This window comes from Macaca nemestrina (assembly GCF_043159975.1).
Source record: "Macaca nemestrina isolate mMacNem1 chromosome 14 unlocalized genomic scaffold, mMacNem.hap1 SUPER_14_unloc_1, whole genome shotgun sequence".
Taxonomy (NCBI): Eukaryota; Metazoa; Chordata; class Mammalia; order Primates; family Cercopithecidae; genus Macaca; species Macaca nemestrina.
In genome coordinates this window covers 112,662-133,169 of record NW_027257577.1, presented here as the reverse complement: position 1 = coordinate 133,169, position 20,508 = coordinate 112,662, and the positions used below count along the sequence as shown (strand labels likewise).

Sequence of the window (20,508 nt, the reverse complement as noted above, 5' to 3'; positions counted from 1 at the left end):
CTTCAATAGTTCCTTTACACTGGGAACCAGACAGCAAAACCTAAAACACTTCCTCAAATCTCAGGACAGTCTTTAGAGCTCTTTTCCTTGCCCCTTCTCTTACTGAAAAAGCCTGTTTTGTACGCAATCTGTAGTGCTTCCCAGAGCTGGGGCGGAAGGAGGACTAGTGTTTGGTAGATCGAGTTTCAAGCGTGGGGAGACCAAGAAGTTTTGGAAATGGATGGCCGTGATCGAGGCACGACAGTGTGAACACACTTAATGCCACCAAACCATACAATTAAAAATAGAGTGCTATGTAATTTTACCACAATCAAAAGACTAACTGAGAAAACTCATCTATAATTACTGTCATTTCCAACATCTTGCATCCTGTAAGTTGCATTTGCTTTTGAAAATCTTCCGAGCAATCATGAAAGACTAATACCATGTCATCTCTGAAACTCAAAGTCGTTCAAGGGTTTTGATGATAGGAAAGTAGCTGGAAAGCAAAGCATCCGTTAGACACGGCAGCCGTGGTAGGACAAACACATGGTAGGAGGGCGGTGGTCATGCTACACACAGATGGGAAGGCTGTGGGGAGCCACAACACCTGATGGTCGGGAGGCACCTGGGCAGGAGCTGAGAATATACCAAACATGTTCGATCACGCAACATTCACGGACCCTGAGTCCAGCCACCGCCGCTGACATCCACTGTGGCCGGGGTGTCCTCTGCCAGAGATATACACCCTGCCGAGGACAGTGTACAGATTAGATGTCAAAGCACAGATATGCTCAGGTCCAGCTGTTCAGATAGAAGCAAACACATTTCCCAGACCGCAGCAGCATCACTCTCCACCTGACTGCACCCTGGTCCCATTTATTCTCGAACCCATCTCTCCCGGACCCAACAGCATGACTCTCCACCTCACTGCACCACCTTTTATTCTCGAACCCATCTCTCCCGGACCCCACAGCTTGACTCTTCACCTGACTACACCCCGTCCCGTGCATCCCCGCACCTGTGTCTCAGCCCTCACTCACTCCCTCACTTCCTCATTGGGTCAGGAACCAACAATCCACTGTGTGCCTGGTGCACTGAGCCTTATCAGGGGCCTCTGGGACGCATGCCGGGACACGCAACTGGGAACTCCCAGTGCACACGTTGCTCTCCTGCAAGACGCTTGGCTTTTATCTGCGGGAGCCGACACCCACCCCTACAACTGACTGCACGCTTAGAAAAGTCACAGAAGGCCCCTCACCAACCCAGCAGCACCGAAGCCACATCCCACTTGCCTGCTGGCTCCTGAGCCTCCCACTCTGTGATTACTTGCTCCTTCGGTTCCCTGCCTTGAATCCACTGGTTCCTCTCCACACGGGCCTCTTTCCTGTCACCTTCCTGTCAGCAAGCACATTTCCTGTCATTTTCCTGTCAGCAAGCACATGTGTCCAGCCTGATCTTGCTGATGTGCTCCAGCTGGCCCTGGACTCGAACCGCGCTGCTGCGGCTTTCCATCAGTGTGGCATCTGCGAGTTACCTCCTGGGAAATGCCAGGTGATGGTAACATCAACTAGGAGGCACCGCTGAGAAGCAGAACGCATAGGTGCGGTGCCCAGAACGTCACGTCCTTGAACAGATGCTCCATGTCTACTCTACTGGCAGAGCTTCGTTGTAGGAAGGCGGCCATTCCCCCAGTTCTGCTACTTCCAACACCGGGAAAAGCAAGCTTCAGAAACGAACGATGTCAAAGAGGCAGGACCCACCAGCAGGGCTGCCGGCAGCCGGATGACCACAGCCCCAGCCACCATTGCTGACAGCCCAGGCTCCAGAAACGCACGGCTTCAACCTTTGGAATAAAAACCCTCCCAAGCCAACTATTATTTTCAACAATGGGATTGGGGAGTGGGGTGTTCTAACCCTGCCTCTCTCGACAGCACAGATCATCAGATCCCAGTTCTTATAGGATTGGGGAGTGGGTGGGGGGGTTCTAACCCTGCCCCCCCTTCATAGAAAATAACTGGGATCTGATGATCTGTGCTAGGTCAGCACTTTGCTTCCGCCACATGCAGTCCTCATCAGCACCAGGAAAAGTCAGAAGCGTTGAGTGATGACACCAATACCAACACATGCGGTTCTGGCGGCTCCGGTAACTGGCTGCACAGATACAACCCGACAGTGGTGAGATCCACAGACATCACCAGTTTTCCCAAGGATTGTGTTCCTGAATCTTCTGCGTTCGGAATAACGGTCTTGTTTGCCAGGCCTGAGCCATGCTTCCCTCTCACCTGTCCTCTGCCTTCACCAGCTTCGTGCGCGTTTCCAGGCAAGTGTTTGTGCAGGTGCTATCACTTATTTCCACAGTGAGAATATACACAGACACCACACAGAAATGGGCAACCCCGTTCGGAGCTGTGCAGGGACATCTAACTCATCAGATGTGCTAAATTCCTGTTGCCATGGAAATTTAACTAAACTAACGTTGCTTTGACCTCATCTCTTACTGCACCACTAAAGATCATCCGGGTAAGAGGAATGTGCCTCTGCATAGCATTCAGCTCATGTTTACATGTTGGTTTTTCCTGAATATGGTTATGTGAGATAGAAATCAGTAAGATGGGGTGTAACATCTAGTATAGGATCATTGTGTCACCTAGGCTCAAACACTTCAAGATCCTCAGAAAATGAAGTTTAACTCTGGCGACGTGAGTTACATAGTAACTTGTTTTGGATACTGTCTCTTTCGCCATCTAAATGTCAACACCAAAGAAGTTCTTGAGTTCCTTTTGAAATTGAAAGGAATTTACAAACCATAAAAGCCCCAATATTAAAGGATACAATTCAGTCTGTTTAGCGTATTCTCAAAGCTGCACATCAACCACTAGTATGTAATTCTGGGACTTTTTCACCACGGGCCAAAGAAACCTTGAACCCATTAAGAGTCAGCACCTGCTCCTTCCTTCCACCAGCACCTGGCAATCGCCAGCCGACTTCCGTTTCTCTGGATTTGCCCATTCTGGACATCTGTTGTGAGGAGAATCGTACAGTGCATGACCTTTGGCGTGACCTTCGGTGCTGGCATCTTTCACGTCCAAGGTGAGTGGAATCTCACAGTGAGTGACCTGTTGACAGACACCTGGACTGTTTCTACTACTACGAATGCTGCTGCTATGAAGATTCTTGCATAAGATGTTTTTTTGTAAAAATGTTTTCAGTTTTCTTTTCAGGCATGGTTTACATCCACCTGCAGTAGATAAATGTTTCCTGGATAAAGTAACTTTTCTACAGTGATATCTGCTCCTTATTGTTTAATCTTGCTCGACAGGGTATTAAATTACCACTTTATGTGCTGCTTATATAAAATACATCATTGTCAGGGGAGGTTATAAAATAATACTTCACACAAGCTTGGGCTGTGAATGGTGCGAGGCAATGGGACGATATGTTCTCATGTTCTCGAGACGCAGAAGGGGCAAGACCCTGCTTCCCTTCTCCTCCCCACCACCCTGTTCCCAGATGAGGGGCAGAGGCAAGGCCACCGTGCAGTCCTAGAGCTGGCTCCATGGCCAGGACACCACGCCCAGACGCTCTGCGAACCATGCGAGAAATACAGACTGTGGGGCAATCACCAATTTACCTGGCAGTGGGGAGAGTCCTTCATCAAAAGCCTGTGCTTCCAGGAGCCAGGACAAAGCAGGAGGCCCCAGGAAAACTGTTCCGGGTGCTCCTGAAACCTGGGCAGAGTCACAGTCTGGCAGGAAGCACCAGTGATGCAGGTGTGCCCAAGACTGGGAGGATGGCCAGATGCCTGGAGACCAGACCGGCCTGCAGGAGATGACAACTTCGCTCTGGTTCATTAGAGATAGACAGTCTGGGCTTCACTTTTGTATGTGGAGTCTCACAGTACAGAAATATCACAAAGGGATTAGACTTTGTATACCCCAATTTTTTTAATTAAAAAACACATTTATTGCAACTAATTCTAAATCCAACAAAGAAAAATAAATAAGTATATAAAAGCATGCCTCCAAAATGTAAACCACAATCTCTTTACCCATAGGAGACCCAAAATTTAGTTTACCTTTTCTTCAGTATTATCTCATTTTTTTTAACCCATTACTGAGGTGTCTCCTCACTGCCCCATGAGGAAGTTCTTGGGCTCTTCAGGGCTCTTTGCTGTTTCATCATTTTTCAGGTTTAAGGGCAGGATCATTTTCCCACACTTGCTTGTTTCCCTGATCACCAATTTTTCACAAGGACATCATTGTGCCTCAGAAAACCTAGTAACTGAACTTCATTAAAAGTGAAAACAATAAGGACATGTTGACTGCTATGACAGCATGCTCAGTCACCGAATCTCCCTGGGGGACCACACACACCCCCAATCTCCTTGGAACCCCACCATGCAGGTATCGCTGCGGCTGACAGGACTGAACCATCCTGGGGGAGGCATGAAAGCAAAGAGAAGAGAAGGCAGGTGACTCATTTAGGAAACTCGGGTGATCCTCTCGAGTCACGTTTCTCAGGGTGTCAGGGGACCAGCCACATGTAGGGAACTTCCTTGGCCTGGCAGGTGGCAGACTCCTGGGACCCTCCTCAGACACGTTAATCAGAGAATCTAAAGGCGGGCAAACCCTGAAAAGTATCTGTAAAGGAAGGACTTAGCTCTGCTGTGAGCCCACTACACGTGGGGTCACGCAGGATGCCGCTCCCAGCGTCCAGTCTCCATTTCACCCTCCTGGGAGGAACACCCGTCAAGTCACAGAGCACGGTCTTCAGCGAACACCTTCCTGCGCGACCTCCCCTGTCGCCCAGCCCTGCAGGAGTAGCCACTGAGTAGAGGAAACAAGTCTTTGCTCCTGACCCATCCACCTTGACGCTGGGCATAAGACCAGCACTGCTACGTCTCTGGGGAAAGGAGTGGCCCTGCACAGGAATGCACTTGGCAGCCCCAAGGAGGGGCCAGGTGTGGAGGACCCGGCCTCTGCCCGCAGACACGTCAGCACAGCATCCTGGAGCAGAACCTCCAGCCCAACTGAGCCTACAGATGGCTGCAGCCCTGGACAGCACCTTCATGGTGACGCAGGGGACTGGGCCAGAGCAGCTCAGCAGGGCTGCCCTGAATTTGCAACCTGAAGAAGCTGTACAGTCGTACGTGTACTTTGCCTTAAGCCCCTAGGTTTTGGGGTCACTTGTCACACAGCGACAGACAGTGGATGTGCACAGACTCCCAGGCCACGATGGCCTCTGCCGGCCTCACCTAGGCTGTCTCATCTGTTCCCGTGACATCACGTTTCTGAGAGCCAAAGGCTGCCAGGAATCCGTCTTTCATTCACAAAGTCGTTACAAGCTCACAATACAAACTGAAAAAACCCAATCTGTAAAATACAACGTATGACGTAATACAGGGTGAATGCCCAGGCACATACACACACGAAACAGGCACAAGTGCGAAACAGGCACATGCACAATTGTACATGCAAGAAACAGGTGCACACGTGAAGGTGTACACGCATCAAACAGGTGTGCATACACACGTGAAAGCACCAGACATGAAGGGCTGTCTTTGGAATCTGGTTTTTAGACATCTCCCTCACCCTTTTACATCTGCACGATCACAAACACAGCACACCACAGTACTGAGGGGAAGCCCCAGTTTCTCATGGGGGCACATGAGGCTTTTTATTTATGCCACAGGTTGCATCACTACATTCTAGAAATGCAAGGCCCCGCACTGCCAGGACTGGGTCAGGTCCACCCTGTGCTCCAAGGACCAAGCCGCCTGCCAGCCCACACGGACCTGCCCCTCGGATGGTACAGCTGCTTCTAAAACAGAGGCTTAGGCCCACCCAGATACCTGCAGTACCTGTTATTAAATCAAGACTTGGCTGTGGGTAAACGTGAAGATTTTTATTAAACATGACTCTGGAACATTCAAAGGATCATAACTGAATGCTCCTTTCGCAGTCACGGCGTGTCCAGACGCTCACAGAGAAGGCCAGGGCATGGGAACCCACGGAGCCCCAACAAGGCAGACTTGGAGCTGTGTGGCTCAGTTAGCACCCATTTTGTGTTGACACTTGCCTTTTATATTCAGATTAAAATAAAAAATGTGTAAAAGTAGCTCACATTCTATTTCAATTCTCTATGTTTGTAGTAACTGGGCCCCTTTCCCTCTGGTTTCCCAGCCAAGCGTTAAATAGGCCCAGCTGGGATTTGTCAAAGTCTGAGCCTCTGTTGTAGAGTAAGTGAGGGGGGTAGGGAGGGGAGCAGGAGTGGTGAGGAGGAGTGGGAGATAGGGGGGGACAGAGGGAAGAATAGAGAGAAAGAAATCGCCGAGGGTTGGAGGCAGGAGGGTTGCTCCCTGGCAGCCTCAGGCTTCCCGTTCCAAGGTAACTCAGCTGGCATCACACATGCGGTGCCGTCATATGACTTGGCTGACACACCAGAATTACAACAAAATGCTTCAGGAGAAGAGTAAGCACCAGCATCTTCAGATTAGGGTAGAGTCCCGGTTTCACGCTTGCCTTGTATGACATTCTATAAATTATAAAGATAGCACATTTTCTTACCAGCCACGCTGTTCCCCAAACACCAACTATAATAAAGACCAGACAGCATCTGAGTACCGAGCCTGTGTCAAGCCCCGTGAGGTAGGCATCATTTACTTTGCTAGAGAAAGAAACAGGCTCTGAGAGAAACTTCCTGAGGCGAGGCAGCTGTCTCCAAACCCATCTCGCGCCTCCTGACACTGAACGTGGGGGACCCAAGTCATTCACGTGAATGATATACCTAAATGCATGTCAGATTGAGATTCAGCCCCCAGATCTAATCATTTCTATGCAGGAATGTGTCAAGCAAGGTATACAATTCTATGAGTTCAAGCTGGGGGAACAAAGGCAGGCACCCTCGACACATATGTGGTGCGGAGGCACGGGCCCAGTGCAGGGGCGGACAGGAGCATGTCCAGCCCTGCCCAGTCACACACCCACCCTGCCATGCCAGTGCAGGGGCCGACACTGCGTCTCGGGGAAAAGTAGCTTCTCCTGCACAGGAATCTACCCCTGAAAGTGTGTTGCTGAGAAGGTTTGGACCAACATCTCAGAAATCAGACACCGTGTAACACGCTTATCTATACAGGTTGCCTATGTCAGGGAATCACCAATAATTCCCATCACGCCATCAATTATTTCTGGCAAATACTGGTTATTCTAACTGAGGCAACACAAGAACAACATAATGGAAATGTCAGAGTCAATCAGCTCCACCTGCTGAAGAGCTGGGACTAATGATGAAACCTAAGGAATCCTGCAAAAAGAAGTGCTTGGGCCCTCGATCCAGGACCACAGACCCCACCAACGAGGGTCTAAACAGGACAAGCCTCGGCCTGGAAAAGCTGGTGTCCGTGGGTCCTGGGAGGAGCACCAAGAAAACTCAGGGGCAAGCCCCTCGCAAGCTCGGCATGTCCTACCCCACGCAGTCGGCATCAGCCACAGGGATCTTTTGTTGTTTTTTGTTCAGGAAGGAACATATTAAAAAGCCCGGGGCCCAGGGCATGGACTCCCCAAAGCTCTCCACAGAGCCGAGTTAAGTGGCACCTTCCCTCATGTTCAAGTCAACTATATATGGCTGCTGAGGGCATCTCAGAGCAGGTGCAACACTGAGCTTTCTTGCTGTCTGGGGAAAGCAGGAATTCCAGGCCTCTGCCTTCCTACCTCCCTAGAGGCTCTGGCCCAGGTGAGCTCAGCTTCTCCCAGGTAAGGAGCACAGACCAGCTTCCCCCATGCTCCTCAGGTCACACAGGAGCGGTGCAGACCCTTGCACCTTGGCAGGAGCCCTCGCAACCCACCCCAGAGGCAGAAGCCCAGCCCTGTGGCCCTGGCCTGGCAGGAGGCAGCTGCTGGGGCCCCTGCTCAGGGTTCAGCACAGCGAGGTCCAGCCACAGCAGGTGAGACATCCACCACCCGGCCATTCGTCTTTAACAGACACAGGAATGCGGCAAGGGGTTCCTTCCCTTGACAAACCATCCGTCCTGTTCTCATCTCTCCCTCCTGCCCCAGTACTGTGCCCAAGGCCACCCAGCACTGTGCCCAAGGCCTGACTCCCAGTTTCACAGGGAATCCAAGACGATTATGATTTTGAGAAACTGGGAGCTACATAGAAAATGAGTCGGTAAAGCCAGTGTCCACTGATCCACCACTCCACACAGCGGAGAACAGTCCCCGGGATAAAACCCACGGGGCAGAGAAGACGCGATCAAGGCGGGCAGGACAGAGGAGCCGCAAAGCGGGTGGTTCAGGGAACAACGCCACGTGAACACAAACCTAAAGTGCTCAGCGGCTGGAAGACAAAACACAGGAGACAGAAACACTGAACGTTTAAAAAGAAAAGAAAAAAAAGCCTCACTCTCAAGAGTCAATCAAGATTTAAGTTCTCAAGTCACAATGTATCAGCACAGACTTCTCATAATGCCTGAAACTTGGGGCAGTAAACACGTCCATCGTTTTCTTTGATGAGCCTCTTGAGTCTCAGGCTGGTTTCAAAATAAGCGCTTCTCTGTTTGTTGATGATTTAATAATTAACATACTTGAAAACACATTGACTTCCAAATTAATCTGCTAATAAAATATTAATTACCACACTGGCTGTCATCCACAGAAAAAAACACGATCACTTTCTGGTTGTAAAAACATTAGAATTCGAAGCCCCTTTGGCCATCTGAACAGCCCCTGCTTTTTACAAGGGCATTCCAAAGCTAAACTGAAAAACTAGTCCAGACCATGATCGCTGGGGGGTCGGACTTGCCTCATCACCCCACCTCCCTTCTGGAATTAGACAGAACTTAGACTCTTAGCCTGATGGGAAACATTTACAATCCATTCTCTCCGAAGCTACCTGGAGGATTCCCTGCACATGACAAGGATTCCCTGCACATGACAAAGCCTTGGTCTCCACAACCCCTTATCTGACAACTCTCTCGACCAACTGTCAATCAGGAAATTTTTGAATCTACCTATGACCTGGACACCCCTGCTTCCAGTTGTCCCACCTTTCCAGACCAAACCAATGTACATCTTATGTTTATTTGATCAATTGTCTCATGTCTCCCGAAAAGCTATAAAACCAGGCTGGGCTCTGACCACCTCGGGAATACGTTCTTAGGATCTCCTGAGGGCAGTATCAAGGGCCATGGTAACTCATTTGGCTCAGAATAAATCTCCAAATGCTTCACAGAGTTTGACTCTTTACTGACATGGTACCTTTCATGGGTATTCATCTGGGGGACTCACAATCAACCGGAGGCAGCAGTTGTCCACTGTGCAAAAGTCTCTGCAGGACTGAGCCTCTGGCACGGGGACTCCAACCCCTGAAGCAGCAGCTCTCCCACGTCCCACGGCCTGATAGACCTGCACCTCCCGGGCTTCTCATTTCAGAGTCTCAGCAACAAATCTACCAAATGTCATCAACATCACAGAAGATTCCTCGAGGCTTTTGGCTGTTGTTTCTCCACAAGTTTACTCTAGAACCAGAAGGGCAACACTCGGAACAGGATGGTTCTCAGTCACTGACCCTCCTGGTAAATACACTGTCTCCAAGGCCCTTTCCTGCCAGCCACAGCTTCCTTGAGTCAGGCTCAAAGGCCACCTCCTCAAGAAGGAAACCTCTTCAATCCAGCAATCACAGCTCCTGTTCCCATCTAGAGCTTGTCTGCCAGGAAGGGAAGATTCCTCATTCCAGAGACAGCAGGTGCCACAAACTCAGGGTTGTAGCCATTGCGAAGGCAAATGCTCATGAAATGAATATACTTTTTCCTCCTTGGATACTGACGTTTGCTCTTCTGGAGGTCAGCCAAAGCCATCTGCACGAGTCCCGAGCGTGATGGCTCCAGCCCCTCCTTCGGTGTCAGCAGTGTGGCTGTGCTCTGAGACCCTCCTGCACCAGCAGGGCCATGCACCTGTTCCCACGACTGCTGTCAGCAGACTACAGCGATTCTAAAATAATCAGCAAGCTGAGGTTCCGAAGGATGCATTTTAAAGAAAAATGTGTATGTTTCACTACATGAAATCAGCTACATCTTTTGCTACTCCAGAGGCTTTTTGTTTTGCTTTCCTCAAGGTTCTCTACAATGATCCCGACAGTCAAGGTTCCCAGTTACAGGCAGAGGGTTGGGCAGGCCGCATCTGATGTTTAACACACACAGAGAATCCACGTCAAAGCATTTTCGCTGTTCACCAACATCATCGGGACAAACTTTAAGCAGTAATAATCTCCCTGTCTGGAAAACTGAGCTCGCTTGAGAACTAATGTAACAAATGTGTTTGACAAAGTTGCAGGTGGACATTTTAGTGAATGAATCACTATTTCAAGGAGGATAAAGGCTCACTATTCAAAGGCATGTTTTTGTCAAGTTTTGTAATTTCAGCTTCATGCATTTAAATCATGAAGTGAGGCTTGTACCTGATACATTACAGAATCTCTACAAAATAGACAAAATTCCAATTCTGCACATTCACTCTCATTCTTTTCCATATGCATACGCATGGTGGTAATTTAAGTTGGCATTCCAGCAGAATTTCTAAATTAAACTGTCTTCTATTTTAAACACTACGTGTCAAACATTACACATTCCATTGTTAAACATTTATAGCAGTGTCTGTATGGCCAGTTTTAAAGATTTCTTCCTCACTAAAAACAAGCGTTTAAACAGTCAATGGTCTACTCTAAAATATTCTAGAGACAGAGATGCATTTGGGGAGTGGACACACTTAACACAGAAATCCGGAACATCAAACAGGCACAACCAGCAGTGAGGGTGGAAGGGGCGCCATGTGAGTGCCCCTAAAAACACACACAAGCCTGGCCGCTTAAAAGGAATGAATATAGCTCAACACTCCTATGTGAACATTGATGTGTCTACTGCCTTACAGAATCCTCCTAGCTGAGCTGCAGGAATCTTCCTTGGAGCCTTTTCTCACCTACACTGCCTACAGGTGCCCACTGGGCTCCCTGGGCAGTATCGTGTCTTTGTTTAGAATATCACAGTATTTGGAGGCCTGTTTAATCCCAAATTGGAGCCTTATCATAACTCAGACACCATCCCTCAGGACTTGTGGGCCAACTTCGGCTAATGCAGTCTGCTCCACAGTGCCCTGCAGATGGGCTTGGTGCATCCACACGATTTTAAGATTTGGGGCTGCCGTTTTCTGCAGTCACAGATGCGGACTTACATATTCATCATGACTGAAGGCAGCACATATTTTTATGTTCCTTCTGTAATGGTAATAATCATGGCAACATTTCCCCGATCCTTAAAAAAGCCTCCTAACAGCAGTTGCATTCCACCCCCTTCCTTAAAATTAATAGAATTTACCAAACTAGGTGGAATCAGTCTTCATGAGAAAGTGACAAATCAGTGTTCACACAATGGCATAGTAGCTGGGCGTAGAGTGTACATCAACATCCCAAACTAAGCACCCATCACAATTATTCCCAACTCGCAGGAAAGCTGGAAAAATTAGAATGCTTAAATCATACTTATAAATGAAAATAACAAGAAACCAACGTTTCTGAGGAGCATTTGTTAGCCAAGCAAGGAAAGCCATTAACCAGTGCTGATTACATTGCATTTGATTACAGCAGCCAAAGACGTGTCCAGAGGAAGAGACCTTTAAAGATTAGTGTTTCAGTAAGAATGGTTGCTTAACAAGATCAGACTACTGGGCTACACCAATCATCAATTAAAAAGCAAGGCAAACGAGTGAGAGTCATTTTCCTTAATCCTTAATGTGTCAAAAATTACCACATTGGTCAAGCTGGTCTCCAACTCCTGACCTCAGTTGATCCGCCCGCCCCGGCCTCCCAAAGCGCTGGGATTACAGGCATGAACCACCACGCCTGGCTGAGAAGTGTTTGACAGAGGCTGAGGGGAGGCTACTGTCCCTTCCTGGGACATCCACATCTCACCCAGCTTCCCACACCGACTATGACACTCGAAGCATCACAGCAAGGGCAGCTGCATCCCCGCAGTTTTCTACACTAATGCCACAGCTACGTGAGCAGCCACAGCCCTAGAGCTACCACTCAGCCTTATCATGCTGGCACAACCACAGCGGAAACAACCAAGTCCCCAAGAGGGAGGAGTGGGGACCCAGGGGAGTGAACCAGGAGGGAGGAACGCGGCCCAGGAGAGTAGGGAGGAGTGGGGGCCCTGGGGATTGAACTATGAGGGAGGAGTGGGGGTCCAGGGGAGTGAACCAGGAGGGAGGCGTAGGGGCCCAGGGGAGTGAACCAGGAGGGAGCCGTAGGGGCCCAGGGCAGTGAACCAGGAGGGAGGTGTGGGGGCCCAGAGCAGTGTACCACGAGGGAGGAAGGTTGAGTTCGGCCCAGCGAGTGAACCAGGAGGCAGGAGTTCCGCCCAGCGAGTGAACCAGGAGGGAGGAGTGTGGTCCAGGGAGTGAACCAGGAGGGAGGAGTGTGGTCCAGGGAGTGAACCAGGAGGGAGGAGTGTGGTCCAGGGCGTGTGCCGGGAAGGAGAAAGGAGGAATGCGGTCTGGGGAGTGAACCAGGAGGGAGGTGTGTGGTCCAGGGGGTGAGCCAGGAAGGAGGAATGTGGTCCAGGGAATGAACCAGGAGGGAGGAGTGCAGTCCATCGGTGTAGGGAGGAGTATGGTCCAGGGGAGTGAACAAGGAGCCTCTGGTGGCAGCAAGTTCACACACCACAAATACCTCCCAATCTATCCGCGTGCAGGAAGGGGATGGAAACCACACAGGATTTGCAGTGCTTTCTCCTCACAGATGAGGAGGATACTGACTCATGCATGAAATCAGAGCTAAAGTTCTACCACAGGGGGAAGACGCTTCACAGACCCAAATGGGTGCAAAAAGAAACCAATCATACAAGATCAGTGGATGGAACGGGATCAGAAATTTAAGCCTGTAACAAGCTTTCAGAAAAAACTTCACTTGATCTGCAAGATGACTGCAGCTCTGCTTGATCATTTCTGCAAATGTCTAACTCGCGATGAGCCATCTCAGAGCCGTTCAACAGGAGTAACAAAATCAAAACGCCAAGACATCCTCGGTATTTTAGATAGCCTGCAACAGTATGGAAATGAGCAGCGGTGCCAGAGCTTTCAAGTTTGTTTGAAGTAAATTCCAGCATGAGGGCAGCATCTTCCTGGCTGAAGCAATGAGGTGGGCTCCTGCTCACCGCATGGGAGACCAGCTTTCAGCTCAGCTGCTGTCAAGGGTCTGCAAACCATGATCCCCGACCGAGCCTTGGCCAGGGAACCAGAAGTGAATTTTACACTTTGAAGTTTTCACAAAAGAAATATATGCAGAGACTTCTGTGGCCCTCAAAGTATAACACGTTGCCTACCCTGCCCTTTACAGGAGCTTCTAGCTTTGGTGTCAGTTACAAAGTGTTTCTATAAAATAATGTCACTGATTCTCAAGCATGCCAGGAAAAGTCACACTTCTCAACAACCCTCAATGGAGATGCACCATCCAGTGTTTCACACAGATTTTAGTTTTTTAAAAGCCAAACTAAGGGAGGTAATTCAGCTAAGTATTATAGTAACACAATTTGAGATACTTAATGATGTGTGACAACAGAATAATTGGCATTCCTGTGACACAATAAACTAGCTCAAACACAAAATAACAAATCAAAGCATGTTTTGGCCCCTCAAAGTGATCAGTGAAATTGGAAATAACATTCAGTTAAATGACACTTAAAAAAAAAAAAAAGCAAAAACAAAAATACCACTACACCATCACTCCTTAAATTTATTTAACTACTGTTGCCAAATAAAATGGAGAGACTTCTTACTGCAGGTTAATAATCAGCCATCGTCACCATGAAATAGACCACTGTGCAGGCTCAGGCCCTCCAGCCCACAAAGGCAGGGGGAGGGGGGAGGGAGGAGAAACGATGGCCAGAAAGAAAGGGACAGGGCAACCATGACCCACTCAGCAATTGTACCCTCCCACCTTTCTTCTGGACTTAAAATTTTGGAGCCATCTGGGTTTACCTTCCTATGTCCATAAGTCAGCAAGTTCTCGAAGCCAGAAATTTACCATGTTTCTGGCAGCCAAGTCCTCTCGGCCTTCCCCCATGTTTTAGGGCCTCATCAGCTCACCCCTGGGTAGTATCAATGGCCTCGAATCTCCAGTCAACCTTGCACTCCACAAACTGAAGTATGCCAAGAGCCACTCAAGGCTGCCACTGCTGTGACCAAAGGCTTTCGGAGACAGTCACCAGCACTGTACAAATCCATGTGGCTTCACCAGGCGCAAAGCGGCTCCAGCATTCCATCCAGTCTGTCGCTGCTACCATAGCTGTGAGTCTATGATGTGTCAGGAAGGGAAGGAAGGCACCACGTACATCATCTCATTTAAGCTTCAGTGTCACAAGGTGCATTTTGTAGTGCCCGTTTTATGGATCAGGAAAGTTTTAAGGAGGGCAAGCACAGGGCCTTGCTGACACAGCAACAAGCTCCGCAGAGGCCTGGGTATGACCCCCGCCCCACGTTCCCTGGGTCCTGATGTCCACTCCTCCCCCGTGGGAGCCTGATCCTGGGTCTGTCTGAATTGCCACCATTCCTAAGACACGATTCACGTCTGCCCACCTCCTCCTTTATGGGTTTCCCGCAGCCCAGAGGCGTGTGCTCTTCCATCCAGCCAGACATCACACTTCAGCACCTGCACCTGACACCACTTCAGCCAAAAGCTTCTCTCAAACCTCCCCCAACACCTGCCGGTCACACAGCTCTACACCCGTCACCTTTCTCACACGAATTCTCATGTATTCCTGTGTAGCACCATCCAACTGATTGTAGTCTGAAAGGAGGAAGCTTTGTAGATAAGTCTACGTTCTACTTTACTCCCAGCCCTCCATCTTGCACGAGGCAACCGATTAACAGCAAATTCATTTAAGCACAACATTTCCATTTGAAGAAACGCACAGCATAGAGCTCTGATCATAATTAAAAGCTTGTTTCATTCGTCATTTGAAATTCCATATACTGCTGCAACAGCAGCACCCCCTCCTCGCCAGACTCTGCCCTAAGGACATCTTTCTTCCAGCGCACGACTCCCATCAGAACCCGGGCAGCGAGAGCCCCACAGGTTTCCCAGCGCCTCGGGCTGCGGCTTCCACGCTGGGCCGGCACTGACACCACGGGAGTCGTGCCCCCAACAACTACAGGATCGGAAGCTGGCCGACTGCTCTGTAGAATGGAGACATGTTAGTAATCCCTAATATTTCCACTGACAGGCTGCTCAGCTAAACTGGGAAAAATCCACAAAATAGAAAGAACCCGTGGGGAGGAGCATTTCTCTCTCCAACCTGGCAGCAAACGGTGGCTGTGCGGACGACCTCTTCGGGATAACCATCGACTGCATCTCAGGTCAGTAACAGTCCCGCTGAGGGCCAAAAAATCAGCTTCCCCAGGCCCTCACTTCCTAAGGGTCAGCCGTCCCAGGCCACCTCTCCTGGAAGATCAGCTCTGACGCACCCACGACGGTCAGGAACCGGCTCTGGGACTCATTTCCCAGGCTCCTGCCCACCACCCTCTCTCTTCTTCTTCCTCCATCTCCCTCTTTCACTCCCATCCTCCCTCCACCTTTCACTTCCCTTCTCTCCTTTCCTCTCCCTCCCTCATTTCCTTTCAGCCCTCACCTTCCTCACTGCACTTCCCAATGCAACTCAGCTGACGCATTCTCAGGTCAGTAGAGGGTTTTCTTTCACTCTATGTTTTTATTGCAATGATCGTTCTTAATGAACAGAAACCTGTTTCGGACCATGTGGATGCCACCTCATGACCAACTGCTGCCCCGCGGCTCCGTGTCCACTCAGTGTCCTCACGGCACAGGCGCCCAGCAGTATGGCTGTGACCAGGGGTAGCAACATGGGACACGGGAGAGGTATTCCAGCCAAGAGGCCCTGCGAAGCCTCCCCAGCAAACCAGAGCAAGGCCCAGGGCGGTAGGGAGAGCGCTGTGCTCATGCCGTAGGCAGTTCAGCTTCTGCAAACTGTCCATCGACTGCAAATTACTTTGTTTCCATGGTTACAAAAGAACCATAAGCATTCCGAAATATGTTCTTGGTTTCATGTTTGCGAAATCTAAGCAGCATTATATGAAAAATCACTGAATTCTGCCCGAGGCTCTAGGGGTGTTTTCCTCTCTGAAAGGAGCCCCTTCCGGGACTTGGGATTGAGTGACAGCCTTCAAAATCACGGTTATCCTGGCGGTAACAGGGAACTCCTCAGCCCCTCAGGAGCTGGGGCCCTCGACAGCCCCCACGGCTCCACACGCCAGTGTTCTGAGGATCACACGTGTGCAGATAGCAAAGTTTGCTGCACACACGCCAGGTGCTAACAAGCCGCAAACGTCTCACTCATACTTGCTAACCACATCTCTTCTCTCAGCCTCCACGGCGTTTCACACTCTGCCTTTATATAGAGATGAACCATGCGTCCTGAGCGCCACAAAGATTCACCTCCTTCTGGGCAGAGGGGTGCATCTTTCCATCACGGGGTCTTCACGCGAGCCAGCACAGGATTTGCAGAGTGGGCGAGTCTAATGTTGATGACACTTTCTCAATATTCCCTTCACACCCCTCCAAAAACAAGAGTACTGCCAGCTTCTTACCGAGGTTGGAAAGAGGAAAATATTTCTCTCTTATTTGTCACTTTTTAACGTAATACTTGTGACGAATGTGACTCTACATGTACACCATAAGCACCCACACCGTGAACATTCTGCTCTCCCGTGACTGTATTCACAGGTCACAAGGACAAAACTTCTCCATAGTAACCAAAATATATATATATATATATATATATATATTTTTTTTTTAACATGACTTCCACTCATCTGAAAGTCACAGATGTGGCTTTTCCTTCATAAAAAGATCCAAATGATCCACAAACCAGGTTTAATAAACATGTTGGTCCAGGTGGGAAAATGACCCCTCAGCCTCCCTCCCCTCAAAGACCAGGGCAGCCAGGAAACTGCGCTCTCCAGTCAATGACAGCCGGCAGGATTCGCTAAATAAGCAGCTGGAAGATTCCCATCTGGCAGAGCGCGCCTTTCAAGACTCAAGATGTCCCCGCTCCCTGAGTGTCCTACAAAGAACAGACTACCCAACTGAGGACTGAGGCAGTAAAGAAACATGTTTTTGGCCGGGTGCGGCGGCTCGCGCTTGTAATCTCAGCACTTTGGGATGACAAGGCAGGCAGATCACAAGGTCAGGCGATCGAGACCATCCTGGCTAACACGGTGAAACCCCCGTCTCTACCAAAAATACAAAAAATTAGCCAGGCGTGGTAGCGGGCACCTGTAGTCCCAGCTACTCAGGAGGCTGAGGCAGGAGAATGGCGTGAAGCTAGGAGGCAGAGTTTGCAGTGAGCCGAGATCGTGCCACTGCACTCCAGCCCGGGTGACAGAGCAAGACTCCGTCTCAAACAATTAAAATAAATAAAATTTAAAATGTTTTCAGCAAATAGCATCATCGACCCCCAAATGAGGTACCATTTTCATTCTAGGAGGGAAACACTAAAAAGCACGTACATTTTAGCCCCATAAGTGAATTCTTCGGGCGTTCCTGTGTCTGCTGTCAAATGCAGCACATCACCTCAAAAGGCAAAGTTCTATAAGTCACATCCAAGGAGGGGAAAAATCATTCTAAGTTTTAGCAATCCAGTAAGAACCTGATCCAGAGAAGCCTACTTGTTCCAGACTCGAAGCAGCAATATATTGCTACAATGTAATGAAAACAAAGGGATGATTAAGAAAATTTCAATGCTAATAAAAGACAAAAACGTAATTGGATTTATTCTACTCTAGACAGAGCAGCCGGGCAGTTCACCCATACGTTATTATCGTTGGTGTTTTTCAGGCAGGGTCCAAACTCTGTCAACAAGGCTTGACAGCAAGGGCGTGATCTCCACTCACTGCAAGGTCCACCTCCCAGGCTCAAGCGATTCTCTTCAGCCTCTGGAGTAGCTGGGACTACAGGTGTGCAGTCATCACGCCCAGCTAATTTGTGTGTTTTCAGTAGAGGTGGGACTTCACCAGGTTGCCCAGGCTGGTTCCCTGGGTCTCAAGCTCCCAGGCTCAAGCAATCCACCCACCTCGGCTTCCCAAAGTGCTGGGATTACAGGCGTGAGCCATCACGCCTGGCCCTTTTTTAAAATTTTCTTTTTAAGTGATTAATGTGCTTCAGAGTCTTGTCGGCATTAAAAAAAAAAAAAAAAAAAAGAAGTAGTAAATTCTGTAAGGCAAAGAAACCATTAACACATTTTACACTTCTCAAAACTCAAAACTGAAATGCTAAGAATAAATGTATTTTATTCACAGAAGCAGCATTCTTAAAGTTCTGTAAAAGTGGTACCATGGACACCACCACATCACAGACGAGCGTGGCAGGACTGCTCAGATTCAGAACACATTCTGAATAGTCCTCCTGCCCCTTTCTTCAATGGGAACACTTTATTCTGTCTTTTATTCAAATTAAGTATCTTGCAAGGGAGTTGAAGAAAACTGCAGAGCAGATTTTAAAACTTCATTGCTTTTCTCAATTTTCGCCACATTCTGATGCATTTTACTGACTACACGGCCAATAAGCCTAAAGCTTTTTGCATCGATAAAGACAATGCTCCTTGTAGCAATAGGCTTTTTCTTTTCTATACAAAGATCTATAATTTCAGCTAGTAAAATGGGCATTTCACAAATATTTTGCACAATTCCTAGCACAGATTTTAGCAAAATAAAACCGTTATCTTTCTGCAATTAAATAACCAAGCATGGGAAACTGCACAGTTAAAATAACCATTCCATTATTTTATATAAACACAAATGAGAAAGTCGAGTATGCTTTGGAAAACACTATTTCCACATGCCAACGATGAAGCAGAAAACAGTTCCTCAGCCTCATATGACATTTGACAACCGAAGTATTCTGACCCAAGCCCAGCCCGGTTAAATGGAAATGAAGTAAACATGTGAGTGACTGAGGTGGGGGCACTCTGATAGTCACAGTACAGGAAAGAACAGCTAACATCTTTCTTCTTCATGGGAAAACCAAAACATACTCGAGAGACCTTGATTCTTTAAAACACAGTCTGCCCCAGTACTAACCTTAAGCTCCCATTGATCAAGATTGCTCTAATCACAGAGGTGTTTTTCCAGGCCCTCGAAAAACACGGACATGGTACATACACAACGTTTTCAAACACTCAATGCTGCCAATTTGTTAAATGTGCTGTGATACCAGAGGTCTTGTGCAGGACCAGAAGCGTCGCAGCCTGGTTACCTGTCCTGGTGTTCAATGCTTTGTGTGTGCAAAACCTGCTGTTACAATTTACTGGGCTTAATGTGATTCAGTTCGTCACAGAAGAGAGCTATGACATTTACATAATTCCACGCATGGATTCTCAGGTTCACCTTCCACAAGTGACTGCTCTGTCCACGAGACGAGACAGAGGAGGGAAGACCCAGGAAAGGCCTGGGAGATGCCAGGTGCTCACAAACTGCTATCAGTCTGCTGGTTTTGGCTTAAAGGAAAACAGACATAGAAGAAACAAAAAGGGCTCATTACACCTAATATCACAATGTTCTCAACTTTACCTTAGCCAAAAATAAAAGCGGAAAAGCAAAACTACTCCAGGGCACGATTCCAGTGCTAATCTGAAACATGAAATATTTAGAAGACAAAGCTTATTGTGAGTGCAATTAATATACGCACAAAACACTGGTTTCACAAAACCCAGTCTTTGCAATTGCTTTTATAAAAAGTAAAATTTTCATGAGGATCGCATACATTAACTGATTTTCAAATGAAGGGACTGGTAAACTTCAGGGCATATGATTTCTGCCACATACGAGGGGAGCAGTGAGAGAGAAGAGCTAGGATCAAGTGTGCTGAAGCTGTCCTAGGACTGAAATTCGGTTTCTGCCAAAACAAAAACACAGGAGTCTGTCAACTTCGATAGCAAGCTCTGCTTGAGAGCGTCAAGATGTTAAAGTTGCAAAGGGGCTTCTTCCCTGTATGGGCACAAGTGATCCTTGCAAAAACATTGGTCAGCATCATCAAAAACCAGGAAAGAACACAAGCCTTCCACACATGAAAGGGCAGAAGGGAGCAGTGTCCAAGCTTGCTCGGCAGAACTGTTCCCGGAGGAGAACAGCACAGAGGACGTCACAGGGAGGGCAGAGCAAGCAACAGCAGCTTCCCTCTCGCCGCAAGCAGGGCCTGAGCCAGGGGCGCAGTCTCCTCCAACCTGACAAGGAGGCACGAGGAGCCACAGAAAAGTCAATTCAGGGTCCTTTTCAGAAAGGGGCAACAATGAGAAAATCTGGTCTTACTCAACCCCCCCTCCTCCGGTAATAGCTGAATTCGCACCTGCGTCTGTCACGTTCCCCAACCCCTCTTGCAGATGCTCTTCCTGCACCCGGGTGCCTGTCTCCGTGCTGCTCCTGAGGCCACACCTGTTGCCATCCAATAGTGACCAGGAATTCACCTTTG

The 20,508-nt window shown here is 48.7% G+C and overlaps 1 long non-coding RNA gene across 7 annotated transcripts in view; it reads right to left on the bottom strand.

Annotated features, from left to right (window-relative positions):
- Positions 1–20,508, bottom strand: part of LOC139361169 (uncharacterized) — a 131,742-nt gene that overhangs the window by 21,631 nt on the left and 89,603 nt on the right. The window lies entirely within an intron of this gene.